This window comes from Piliocolobus tephrosceles, chromosome 5 (assembly GCF_002776525.5).
Source record: "Piliocolobus tephrosceles isolate RC106 chromosome 5, ASM277652v3, whole genome shotgun sequence".
Taxonomy (NCBI): Eukaryota; Metazoa; Chordata; class Mammalia; order Primates; family Cercopithecidae; genus Piliocolobus; species Piliocolobus tephrosceles.
In genome coordinates this window covers 157,935,690-157,948,360 of record NC_045438.1, presented here as the reverse complement: position 1 = coordinate 157,948,360, position 12,671 = coordinate 157,935,690, and the positions used below count along the sequence as shown (strand labels likewise).

The window sequence follows — 12,671 nt, the reverse complement described above, 5'->3', positions numbered from 1 at the left end:
AAAAAAAAAAAGAAGAATTTAAAAGCCTTTACTACTAGCTTCTATATAAACTACTATCTTAAAAATAAACTAATAATAATATACTTATTATTCATTTATTTTTGGTCTCCCTCACTAGAATGTAGGCTCCTTAAAGGCAGTAGTATTGCACATAATAGTAACTAATATACATGTATTGAATTAATTAATGAGGGCCAAGATTTCTCATGTATTGGGTATTATGTGCCAAGCCTTTTACTAGGTGCTTTACACACATATTTATGTTGTGCCACTTAATACTTAGAGTAACTCTAAAAGATCACGGCTGGGTGCACTGGCTCACACCTATAATCCCAGCAAGTTGTGAGCCCAAGGTGGCAGGATGGCTTGAGGCCAGGAGTTTGAGACCAGCCGGGACAATACAGCAAAGCCTCATCTCTACAAAATTAAAAAATATATATATAAAAATTAGCCGAGTGTGGTGGTGCATACCTGCAGTCCCAGGTACTTGGGAGGCTGAGGTGGGAGGATCACTTGAGCCCAGGAGATTGAGGCTGCAGTGAGCGATGATTGTACCACTGCACTCCAGCCCAGAAAACAGAGCCAGACCCTGTCTCTAAAATTTAAATAAATAAATACATAAATAAATAAAGTCTATTATCCCCTTTTTGGGGGAAAAAAAAAATCTGAGAGAAGGCCAAGCACCATGGCTCAAACCTGTAATCTCAGCAATTTGGGAGGCCGAGACTGGCAGATGGCTTGGTCAAGGGTTTGAGACCAGCCTGGCTAACATGGTAAAAACCCCTGCCTCTACTAAAAATACAAAAATTAACTAGGTATGATGGTGGTGCCTGTTATCCCAACTACTTGGGAGGCTGAGGCAGGAGAATTGCTTGAACCCAGGAGGCAGAGGTTGCATTGAGCTGAGATCATACCACTGCACTCCAGCCTGGGTGACAGAGTGAGAATCCATCTCAGAAAAAAAAAAAAAAAAAAAAAAAACAGCCTGAGAGGGAAATCAAGTAATATGCCCCAAATTACACTACTAGCAAATAACAAAATCAAACTTCAATCCCAAGTCTCAATTTTCATTTCAAATTCTTCACTTACTATATCCGTTTCCTGTTGCTGCTGTAGCGCGTTACTGTACACTTGGTGGCTTAAAACAACAGAGATGTGCTTTCTCACAGTGCAGGAGATGAGAAGTCTGAAATCAAGGAGTCAGCAAGGCCACAGTCCCTCCAGAGGCTCCAGGAAAGAACCCACTCCTTGCCTCTTCTGGCTGTGAAAAGTCTGTGGCTTGGAGCCGCATGGCTCCAATGTCTGCCTCCAAGGTCACATGGCTTCCTCCTCTTCTGCCTGTGTAAACTCTCCCTCTGCCTCTTTCTTATAAAGACACTTGTGATTGCATTTAGGACGCCCCTAGAGAATCCAGGATAATTGCCTCATCCCAAGATCCTTCACTTTACATCTGTAAAGTCTTTTTTTTTTTTTTTTTTTTTTTTTGCCATATAAGGTAACACTCACAGGTCCCAGGGTTAGGATGTGGATATCTTTTGGAGAGCCTAACACAGATATCTTAAAAAGAGAATCTGCACTCAGGTCCCCAGGGCCAAGACAAGGCCTCCTCTCCAGCGCAGTCATGCCAATTACAACACTCAGGCAAAGCCCAAGGGGTGCTGGGGTCCTTTACAAGATGCAATCACTTTTGTCTGGGTCTGGAGCTTATAACCTGAGCCTAGTGCAGAAGAGGGGGTTGGAGAAGTGAGGACTGGATGGGCCAGATGCCAGGAAGGTGAAAAGATAAATGTTGATTTGTCAGATATGAGTGCTTGGTGACTGTAGAGTTCCCGAAAACAGAAGGAAGAGATGGGAGGAAAATATATTTCATGAATATAAAAAGAACTTGAGTATTTACTTTAACCAAGTGATCAAGCTTAGTGTCACCAATATGAAAAAAAAAAGGTGACATTGTTCACTTCTGGTGTGATTCAATAAGATAATCAGCATCACCTGTTCAATTCTCTTAACAAAGCTAAAAAATAAGCACATAAAGAAAAGTTAAATCACGTGGAAACCATCAGACAAATCCAGAATGTGGGACATTTTATAAAACAACTGTTTTGGATGCTTCATAATATTTCAGTATCATGAAAGAAAATATGAGGAGATTGTTCTAAATTAAAAGACACTAAAGACACATAGACTAAAGTAGCACTTGAGCCTTAATTGGATCCTGGGTTTAAAAAAAAAAGAAGAAGAAAAAAACCCAGCTATAAAGAGCATTTTTGGAACAATTAGGAAAATATAAGTAGGGACTATTTTATCATAGGATACTGAATTAACATTAACTTCCCTTTTAAAAAAAAAATACACATCAGCAGCAGATTTGTATTAGATGGAGGATAGCAAGGGTTAGGTAAGTGGTAACAAATGGCAAGTACAGCCACGCTACAAAGGAGTGAAGGCATTACTGGGTATGAGAATGGGTACTTATGAAATCTAAGGGTCAGGTGACCCGATGAATTCTGACCATCCAGTAAGCTCTTCTCCTTGGCACTCAATATGACCAGTGCTGGCATGAAAGGGTTTACAGTAGCTAGTTCAACTTGGCCAACAGCTCTTCCAGTTCTGGTCGAGCTTTGAATCTCCCCTTGAAGTCTTCTTCCGTGTGCTCCTTCACTGACAATCTGACTCCTTCAGGAAGATTGCTTTGGATTATTTCCAAGAAAATCTCTGCAAGCGTAGCACGCAAACCGCTGATCTGAACCACTCACTCATAGGTGGTAAGCACTGAGTCCAGGAACATTTTGCTGCCTTGGTCCTGCAACCACAACACTTCAAGGGTTTTGGTTGGCATCACATAACTTATCTCGACTTCAATGGAGAGAGAGTTGCAGAGGTTGTGAACATACTGGGCATAACTCTCTGCCAAGGTCATGTCATACGCAGTCAGATGAACGGTTAAAATCCCATATTCATCATCTGTCCCCAAATTAATGAGTCTCGCTTCCACTTTTCCCTTCTTGGGCTCTTCTGCTTTAATTAGGGCCTTGTACTTTCCAATGGCGTGGGTGGGCTTTGTCTCTTAGGGCCGACTGGCACTTAGTAGAATGCCACCTACAGAATAGATGGGCTTCTGTGCTGAAGTTCTAAACCTTAAGAGAGAAAGGCTTGCTTAAAAATGGTACTGTTGGCCGGGCGCGGTTGCTCAAGCCTGTAATCTCAGCGCTTTGGGAGGCTGAGCCAGGCGGATCACGAGGTCAGGAGATCGAGACCACCCTGGCTAACACAGTGAAACCCCATCTCTACTAAAAAATACAAAAAACTAGCCGGGCGAGGTGGCGGGCGCCTGTAGTCCCAGCTACTCAGGAGGCTGAGGCAGGAGAATGGCGTAAACCCGGGAGGTGGAGCTTGCAGTGAGCTGAGATCCGGCCACTGCACTCCAGCCTGGGCGACAGAGCGAGACTCCACTTCAAAAAAAAAAAAAAAAAAGGTACTGTTCCTCAGGCACAGCTTTTCCAAGGTTCTGCACATCCTTTGCTGCTGCATGGCCTCTAGCTGTGCAAACCGAAGACCCGCCCCCAACATTAATTTTCTTAGATGTGATCATTTTTTTTTTTTTTTTTTTTTTGAGACGGAGTCTCACTCTGTCACTCAGGCTGGAGTACAGTGGCACGATCTCGGCTCACTGCAACCTCCGTCCCTCCAAGTTTAAGCAATTCTCTACTTCAGCCTCCGGGGTAGCTGGGAATACGGGCATGTGCCACCACACCCGGCTAATTTTTTGTGTTTTTAGTAGAGACGGGGTTTCACCATCTTGGCCAGGCTGGTCTTGAACTCCTGACCTCATGATCCGCCTGTCTCGGCCTCCCAAAGTGCTGGGATTACAGGCGTGAGCCACCACACCCAGCCCTAGATGTGATAATTTTTTATGTCAGAAAGAAATTTTTAATCTCACAAGATACATGTGAAGTATTTAGAGATGAAGCATCCTGGTGTTTGCAACCAACACTGAGTACAATTAAGCGAAGGGTATGTGAGTGTTTGTTGGACTATTCCTCCAGCTTTTCTGTAGGTTATACTTTCTTTCTACATGAAAAAGAAAAAAATGTTGATGCTTATCTGCTGAATCTGGTGGTGCTCTTCACCAGTGATGAGTGAGGGGAGTTTTTCAATGAACTGATAATTGCTGCACTGTCTTTGGATTGCTCTATTTTTACTAATAATCAGTAAACTGACACAGTGTGGGAGACTCACTAAGGGTCCTGTGCTAAGCCATTCTTAATGTAATACTCCTCAAAATTGAAGCCGCTAATATAAATAGATTATTTGTAGTTGTCTATTTTTTATTCTTTTTGAGATGGAGTTTCGTTCTTGTTGCCCAGGCTGGAGTGCAATGGCGCACTCTTGGCTCACTGCGACCTCCACCTCCCGGATTCAAATGATTCTCCTGCCTCAGCCTCCTGAGTAGCTGGGATTACAGGTGTGTGCCACCACACCCAGCTAATTTTTTTTTTTTTTTTTACTAGAGACAGGGTTTCGCCATGTTGGTCAGACTGGTCTTGAACTTCAGACCTCAGGTGATCTGCCCACCTCAGCCTTCCAAAGCGCCACCGCCCCTGGCCCGTAGTTGTCTATTATCTGTGATTCTGTTCTCCTCTATTGGGATGGAAAACAAAGCACTAATGATCGATGTAAACTTTGTGAGCATTTTTTCATCATAAGCATTGATTCATTCAGTGAATTTGGACTGGGCAGCTACAATGGCCTGCTACAGTCACAGGGGATTCAGTGGACAGGATACGGTGCTTGACGTCATTGAGATTACATTCTAAGTAGAAGTATTAGAATCAAGCACTTAAAAAATCTACAGAGTGATTCTACTTATTCACCACTCTTTTATTAACTCTCATTATATCTACCAGGACACAAGCTGAAAATAGTTACAATACCATACAGCGCTTTTGGAGGCCAAGGTGGGAGGATCAGTTGAGACCAGGAGTTCAAGGCCAGCCTAGGCAATATATTAAGGCACCATCAGAAAGAAAGAAAGGAAAGAAAGAAAGAGAGAGAGAGAGAGAGAAAGAAAGGGGAAAGAAAGGAAAGAAAAGAAGAAAGGAAGAAAGAAAGAAAAGGGAAGGGAAGGGAAAAGAAGGAAAGGAAAGCAAGGAAGAAAGGAGGGAGGGAGGAAAAGAAAGAGAGGAAGGAAGGGAGGGAGAGGGAGGGAGGGAAGGAGGAAGGAAGGAAGGAGAGAGAGAGAAAGAGAGAGAGAGGAAGGAAGGAAAGAAGGAAGGAAGGAAGGAAGGAAGGAAGGAAGGAAGGAGGGAAGGAAGGAAGGAAGGAAGGAAAGAGAAAGAAAGATTAGTCCAGCAAGGTGGAGGTACATGCCTGTAGTTCCAGTTACTTGGGAGGCTGAGGTGGGAGGATCATTTGAGCCCAGGAGTTGGAGGCTGCAGTGAGCCATGATCACATCACTGCACTCCAGCCTGGGCAACAGAGCAAGACCACGTCTGAAAAAATAAAAACAAACAAACAAACAAACAAACAAACTGGCCCTGGCAGTCCCCCGTTATTTCTAGTCTCCTGGTATCCATATCCTCGTTTAGTCCCTTTCTATTAATAGCGTGCTCAAAAAATGTCAGCTTATTTTTGGAATTTAAAGTCATAAGAACAGGAGTGGATGAAATGACCTATGAAGTAAGCGTGAGTAGAAGAAAGCAAGCTCCGAAATCTGAGCCCTTGTGACTTAGTCCATTTGGGCAGCCACAACAAAATCACCCACTCAGCCTGCGTGATTTATACAGCAGAAATTCATTGCTCACAGTTCTAGAGGCTGGGAGTTCAAGATCTAGGCACCGGCAGGTTCCGTGTCTGCTGAGGCCTCTGTCTATTTCACAGGTGGTGCCTTCTATGTGTCCTTACACGGTAGAAAAGCCAAGGGAGGTCCCTTGAGCCACTTTTATAAGGCACTAATTTGTTCATGAGTGATAAGGAGGACCCAGCAAGAGAGACTAAGAGGGAGCATCCAGAAAGGTAGGATAAATATCAGATAAATATGATGTCTGGAAACCAAGGAAGGTAAGTTTTCTAAGGAAGAGAGAGAGGGAGAGAAGGAGATCAACTGTTTCAAATGCCACTGAGAGTTGCTAGGAATAACAATTAAAATGAGCAATGTGGAGGTCATCGGTGTCCTTGATTAAAAAAAAAAATTCTGCCCACACAGCAGCTCATGCCTGTCATCCCAGCACCTGGGGGACAAGGTGGGAAAATCACTTGAGCCCAGAAGTTTGAGACCAGCCTGGGCCAAAGAGTGAGATCCTGTCTCCACAAAAAAATAAACAAAATTAGCTGAGCATGGTGATGTATGCTTGTAGTCCCAGCTACGTGGGAAGCTGAGATAGGAGAATCGCTTGAGCCCAGGAGGTGACACTACAGCCTGGGTGACAGAATGAGACTCTGTCAAAAAAACAACTCGCTGGGCTCGGTGGCTCACACCTCCCAGCACTTTGGGAGGCCAAGGCGGGTGGATCACGAGGTCAGGAGTTCGAGACCAGCATGGCCAACATAATGAAATCCAGTCTCTACTAAAAATACAAAAAATTAGCTGGGTGTGGTGGCGGGCGCCTGTAATCCCAGCTACTCGGGAGGCTGAGGCAGGCGAATCACTTGAACCTGGAGGCAGAGTTTGCAGTGAGCCGAGATCGTGCCACTGTACTCCAGCCCGGGCAATAGTGTGAGACTCCATCTAAAAACAAAACAAACTAAACAAACAAACAAAAACTCGTCAGTAGTGTTGAGAGAAAGAACCTCTTTGGAATGCGTTCGTGAATGGGAAAACATAAACTGAAAGTAGTACCTAGATAAAACACTTTGAAAGAATGTTGTAAAAGGAAGGTGATAAATGAGGTAGCAGACGGAGGGGTAAGTGGAGTCAGGAAGGAATTGTTTTTGGGATGGGAGAAATAAGAGTATGCTTTATGAGGATTAGTATAATATGGTAAAGAGGGGAAATTTTGTGGCACAGCAGAGGGACAGAATTGCTAGAGTGATGTCCGTGAGTAGGAGAGGGTTGAATGGGATCACGGACTTTGGGAAGAGGGTCAATTCATCCATACCGGCAAGGGAGAAGGGAGGGTATATGGGCACAGAGGCAGGCATGCTGGGGGAAGCTTGTGGCACTGTACTCTTTGCCAGCCTCCAGAACTGTGAGAAAATGAACTTCTGTTGCTTAAGCCAAAAACAAACAAAAAAAAGTCACCTCTTATTACTGGTTAGATGACTGTGTTTGCTGAATCAACTGAAAAACTTTGTCTGAACAATCCCCTACAGGCTGTCATTTGGCGGAGAATGTGAGAGCCTTCGATAAACTTATCTGGAATCTGCCCTGGTTGTCTTCTTCTCACTGAAACCTGGCTCCTGGGACTCGGCCTTCCCTGAGCATTTCAAACGGTGTTTCCTCTCCTATGACCTTTGTGCCACTGAAACTAGGGGTGGAGTAAGTCTCTTCGTCATTCCTCATCACTGCTTCAAACGATCTTCCCTTTCATCTTCACAGATACATCCAGCTACAAATCTCGTGCCATTATCAGACTCTTCCACACATGATTCCACTTTGTAAGCGTCATCTGCTGTGGTCACACCCCCATTCCTTGTAGAGATAGACTGCCACTCTGGGCAATACACTTCTGCCCCAGTTCCTGGTGATTTCAATGTCCACTTAGACGACCTCTCCTCCAATGACCCCTTTGTCCACCTTACCTCAGCGGCTCACTTCTGTGGCCACATCCTTGACGTTGTTGCTACCAAATAACAACAACCCTGACATAATGTCAATTACCACAACTCACTCTCCTCCTCACCACCATCTTGGCATTCTCCGTCTCATTTCTCCAACTCCAACAATCCTTTGACCCCACTGGGACTTCACCTATGATCCTATCACTCTTTTACTTCTTTCAATACTACCGTATCCTTTCTTCCCTTCTTATTCAGCTAAATTCTGTGGTCAATTATTATCATGACTTCTTGCTTGAACCCTGAGCTCTCTTGCCCTCTCTTCTCCATCATTTCAGGCAGCTCCACCACAACCCTGATGAAATCCAACTCTGCCTGTTCCACGCTTGTCCCTATAGAAAAGCATCCAACCCTGCAGAATATTTTAAATTTGTGGTCACTCACTTATGTGGACCCTGTTCATTCTCCCTGTTTCCTAGATAATTATTTCATCATTTATTCTTCCTCAAGCCTCTAAACACCCATCCTCCTGTCAGCTGTCACTGTCAGCTGATAACATGCACTCCACTTCTCTGAAAAGAGTAAATGGCCAGGCACGGTGGCTCACGCCTGTAATCCTAACACCTTGGGAGGCCGAGGTGGGAGGATCACCCGAGGTCAGGAATTCGAGACCAGCCTGGCCAACATGGCAAAACCCTGTCTCTACTAAAAATACAAAATTAACCAGTTGTGGTGGCACGTGCCTGTAATCCCAGCTACTCGGGAGGCTGAGGCAGAAGACTTGCTTGAACCTGGGAGGTGGAGGCTGCAGTGAGCTGAGATCACACCACTGCACTTCAACCTGGGAGAAAAAGTGAGACTCTGTCTCAAAAATAAAATAAAATTAAAATAAATTTAAAAATAGACTTGTGACAATGGAACATAGTAGTTCTGGCGTAGTTGATTAAAAAAATAGTAGCCGCCATTTTTGCACTTGCAATGGTTTATTAATCAACCAGGATTGAAAACCAGGTATCAGGTGGGCAAAGGAAAAGATCAGAAGAGGTGCTGTCCACAGAGACAAATCTGAGCAGAGGTTTGAATGAGGGGAGGAGGGAGCCGGAGCCACTTGAGGGGGCTGAGGGGTCTGCAGGTGGGGTGGGGGAGGGGCGGTTTAAGGGTGGAAGGGAGCCGCAGGCACTGAGGTCACCTGCTCCACGGCTCCACCTGGTGGAAATCATCCTTGCAGAGATCAAGCTACAGACAAGCCCAAGGAAAAAAGATTTACTACACAAATGTTGCAGGCAATACTTCTGTTATAAATGTTCAAATGTTTTTAATGTAGTGGTGTTCTTCTAATTATCACTCGTCTTTCAGAAGTACACATTTAAATTTTTTTGCACCTTTGTTCTTAGATCGTTTTGCGACATCACCTTTTCTCCCTGGAGTTCCTGAGTCCCCCTTTCTCCAGCCTCGGAGGCAGAATATTTGTGGAGTCGAATCAGCACTGCTCAGTAGTCCAGCAAACTTTTTTCTTTTCAAACTAGTATCTCTGCAAGCAAACTCTTCTTCCACATCCCACAACCCAAGGCCTCATCCCCACAAACACAAAGGCACCTCGCACCACACCTTACTGCTGCTTCTCGGCCCCCAGCGCACATTCCCTTTACTCTGCGACATTTACTCTGCACCTGGGAGCTCCACAGCTGCACTTCTGTCTTGCCGGCCGGCTTGGGTTCTATCCTGGGGGAGATTTGAAGGCAGGAGGAAGGGGGCAGGACTGCCTTTTTCTGGTTGAGTGCTGTCCCGCAGTGGCGCTTCCCCCTCAGCAGCAGCTGGTTCCAGCCTCCGTTTCCCCTCAGCGCCAGCGTCATTGCTCCCCCTAAACAGATCCACAGCAGCCAGGCCCTGTGCTCTTCTCAGAGGTCTGAGCCCCAGCTTCATATGGTCATGTATTAGCTTCCTAGGGGCTGTCGTAACCAATAACCAGAGATGGTGTCATTTAAAACAATAGAAATGTATTCGCTCACAGTTCTGGAGACCAGAAGTCAGAAATCAACCTGTTAGCAGAGCCGTGCTCCCTCTGAAGGCTCCCGGGAAGAATCCTTCCTCGCCTTTCTCCTGGCTTCTGTGGTGGCCAGCAATCACTGGCCTTCCTTGGCCTGTAGCTGCAATACTCCAACCTCTGCCTCTGTCTTCGCACCATGTCTTTTCCCTTGTCTTCTGCGTCTTTCCATGGCCTTCTGATAAGGACGCAAGTCATTGGATTTAGGGCACACTCTAATCTAGTAGAACTTTTTTTTTGAGACAGAGTCTCACTCTGTCGCCCAGGCTGGAGTGCAGTGGCGCCATCTCGGCTCACTGCCAGCTCCCTCTGCCAGGTTCACCCCGTTCTCCTGCCTCTGCCTCCTGAGTAGCTGGGACTACAGGTGCCCGCCACCATACCTGGCTAATTTTTGTAATTTTAGTAGAGACGGGGTTTCACCATGTTGGCCAGGATGGTCTCTATCTCTTGACCTCCTGAACTACCCGCCTCAGCCTCCCAAAGTGCTGGGATTAGGGGCGTCAGCCACCTCACCTGGCCTAGTAGAACATCTTAACCTGATATACATCTGTGAAGACTCTATTTCCAAGTAAGGTCACATTCAGGTAGACCTGAACTTTTGGAGAGCACCACTCAACCCATGATTGCCTCCTCCACCAAGCCTCTCATTTCCAAAAACTCCAGACTCTTCTTTTTGTTCCCTCCAACCCTTGAGGGAAGAAGTTATTTTATACTAGCATGGTGCTTTATTTCATTTTGTTTGATGCTTGTTTGTTCAGCTCTTCAACACATGTGTTACCAATTACCTTTAGTGAATTCCCTCCGTTGAAATAACATTATGTGGCTTCTTCTTTCCTGATTCAAACCTGACTCAGGCTTGTTACCAGGAGAGGTTCTAGGAAACAGACTATCAAAAATGAGAGTCTATAATCCCAGCACTTTGGGAGGTTGAGGCAGGTGAATGGCTTGACACCAGGAGTTCGAGACCAGCCTGGCCAACATGGAGAAACACTGTCTCTACTAAAAACACAAAAACTAGCTAGGTGTGGTGGTGCACACCTGTAGACCCAGCTACTTGAGAGGCTGAGGCATGAGAATCGTTTGAGTCCTGGAGGTGGAGATTGCAGTGAGCCATGATTGTGCCACTGCACTCCAGCCTGGGCCGCAGAGTGAGACTCTGTCTCCAAAAAAAAAGACAGAGAGAGTCTAACACAGAGTGGCATGTGCCTGTAGTCCTAACTACTCAGGAGGCTGAGGCAGAAGTATCGCTTGAGGCCGGGAATTTGAGTCTCGATATGGTTTGGATCTGTGTCCTCACCCAAATTCCATGTTAAATTGTAATCTCCAGTGTTGGAGGTGGGGCCTGGTGGTAGGTGATTTGGTCATGGGGACGGTTTCTCATGGCTAACACCACTCCCCCTTGGTACTGTAAAGTGAGTGATATCTGGTTGTTTAAAAATGCATGGCACCTCCCCCCCACCTCTTCCTCTTGCTCCCAGCCACGTGAAGTGTTGGCAACCCTCTTGCCTTCTGCCAGATTGTAAGTTTCCTGAGGCCTCCCCCGAAGCCAAGCAGATGCCAGCATCATGCTTCCTGTACAGCCTGTGGAACCATGAGCCAATTAAACCTCTTTTTTTTGTATATATGTAACCATGAGCTAATTAAACCTCTTTTTTTATATACATGCAAATTACCTAATCTCAGGTATTTCTTTCTAGCAATGTGAGAACAGACTAATACAAGGCTGTAGTGCACTATTATTGTGCCTGCAAAGAGCCTCCATCCTGGGCAATATAGCAAGACCCCATCTTTATAAAAAGAGAGAAAGAGAGAGAGATTCTGAGATTAGCTTGGAAATGTCACTTGCCTTAAAAAGAGTGCTGAGCTCCTTGCAAACGGGACAGTAATGCATGTCATGCCATAGCACTGTGATTAATTACATTATCACCTCTTGTGATTGTGATGAAATGCCTAATAAAGCAGCTATTAGGAGACTAGTTAGCTGCTGCACTTGACCACTTTGTTGGTAATGATTACTACAAGAGCTGTGAACTGTTGTATTAGGTTTTTTTTGCTAGATAATGAAGTGCCACACACTTAGCAGCTTAAAACAACACCCACATTGGGCGCGGTGGCTCACACCTGCAATCCCAGCACTTTGGGAGGCCGAGACAGGTGGAGCATTTGAGATCAGGAGTTCGAGACCAGCCTGGCCAACATGGTGAAATCCTGTCTCTACTAAAAATACAAAAATTAGCAGGGCATGGTGGCGGGCACCTGTAACCCCAGCTACTTGGGAGGCTGAGACAGGAGAATTGCTTGAATCCAGGAGGTGGAGGTTGCAGTGAGCCAATTGTACCACTGCACTTCAGCCTGGGTGCCTGAGTAAGACTCCATCTCAAAACAAACAAACAAACAAAACAACCATTTATCAGTTCACAGTTCTGTAGGTTGTAAATGCAGTATAGCTGTGTCGCCTGCTCAGGGCCCTACAAGGCTAAACTCAAAGTGTGGGGCTGGGAGCTGTCATCAGCCGCTATTGGCTACCCATGTTCCTTGCCACATGGCTGCCTCTGTCTTCAGAGACAGCAATGAAGAATCTAGTTTGCTTTGAATTTCTCCCTTGCTTCAAATCTCTGCCTTCTTCTTTCTCTGACCCACAGACCAGGATTTACAGGGCTGATATTATTAGGTCAGGTCCACCTGGGTAATCTCCCTTTTGATAAACTCATAGTCAACTGATTAGTACCTTTAATTACATCTGCAAAATTTTTTTTTGTCTTAAAATATAACACAATCATGGTATTAATATACCATCAAATTCACGGGCTCCACCTCCACTTTAGGGGAGAAAATTACACAAGGTCTCTACACCATGGGTGAGAATCTTGGGAGCCTTCTTAGAATTCTGCCTACCACAGATGGTGTGAGT

General features: G+C 45.3%; 1 pseudogene; it reads right to left on the bottom strand.

Annotated features, from left to right (window-relative positions):
• Positions 1-2,578: 2,578 nt before the first annotated feature.
• LOC111521766 lies at positions 2,579-9,569 on the bottom strand (annotated as a pseudogene).
• Between the last annotated feature and the right edge of the window lie 3,102 nt (positions 9,570-12,671).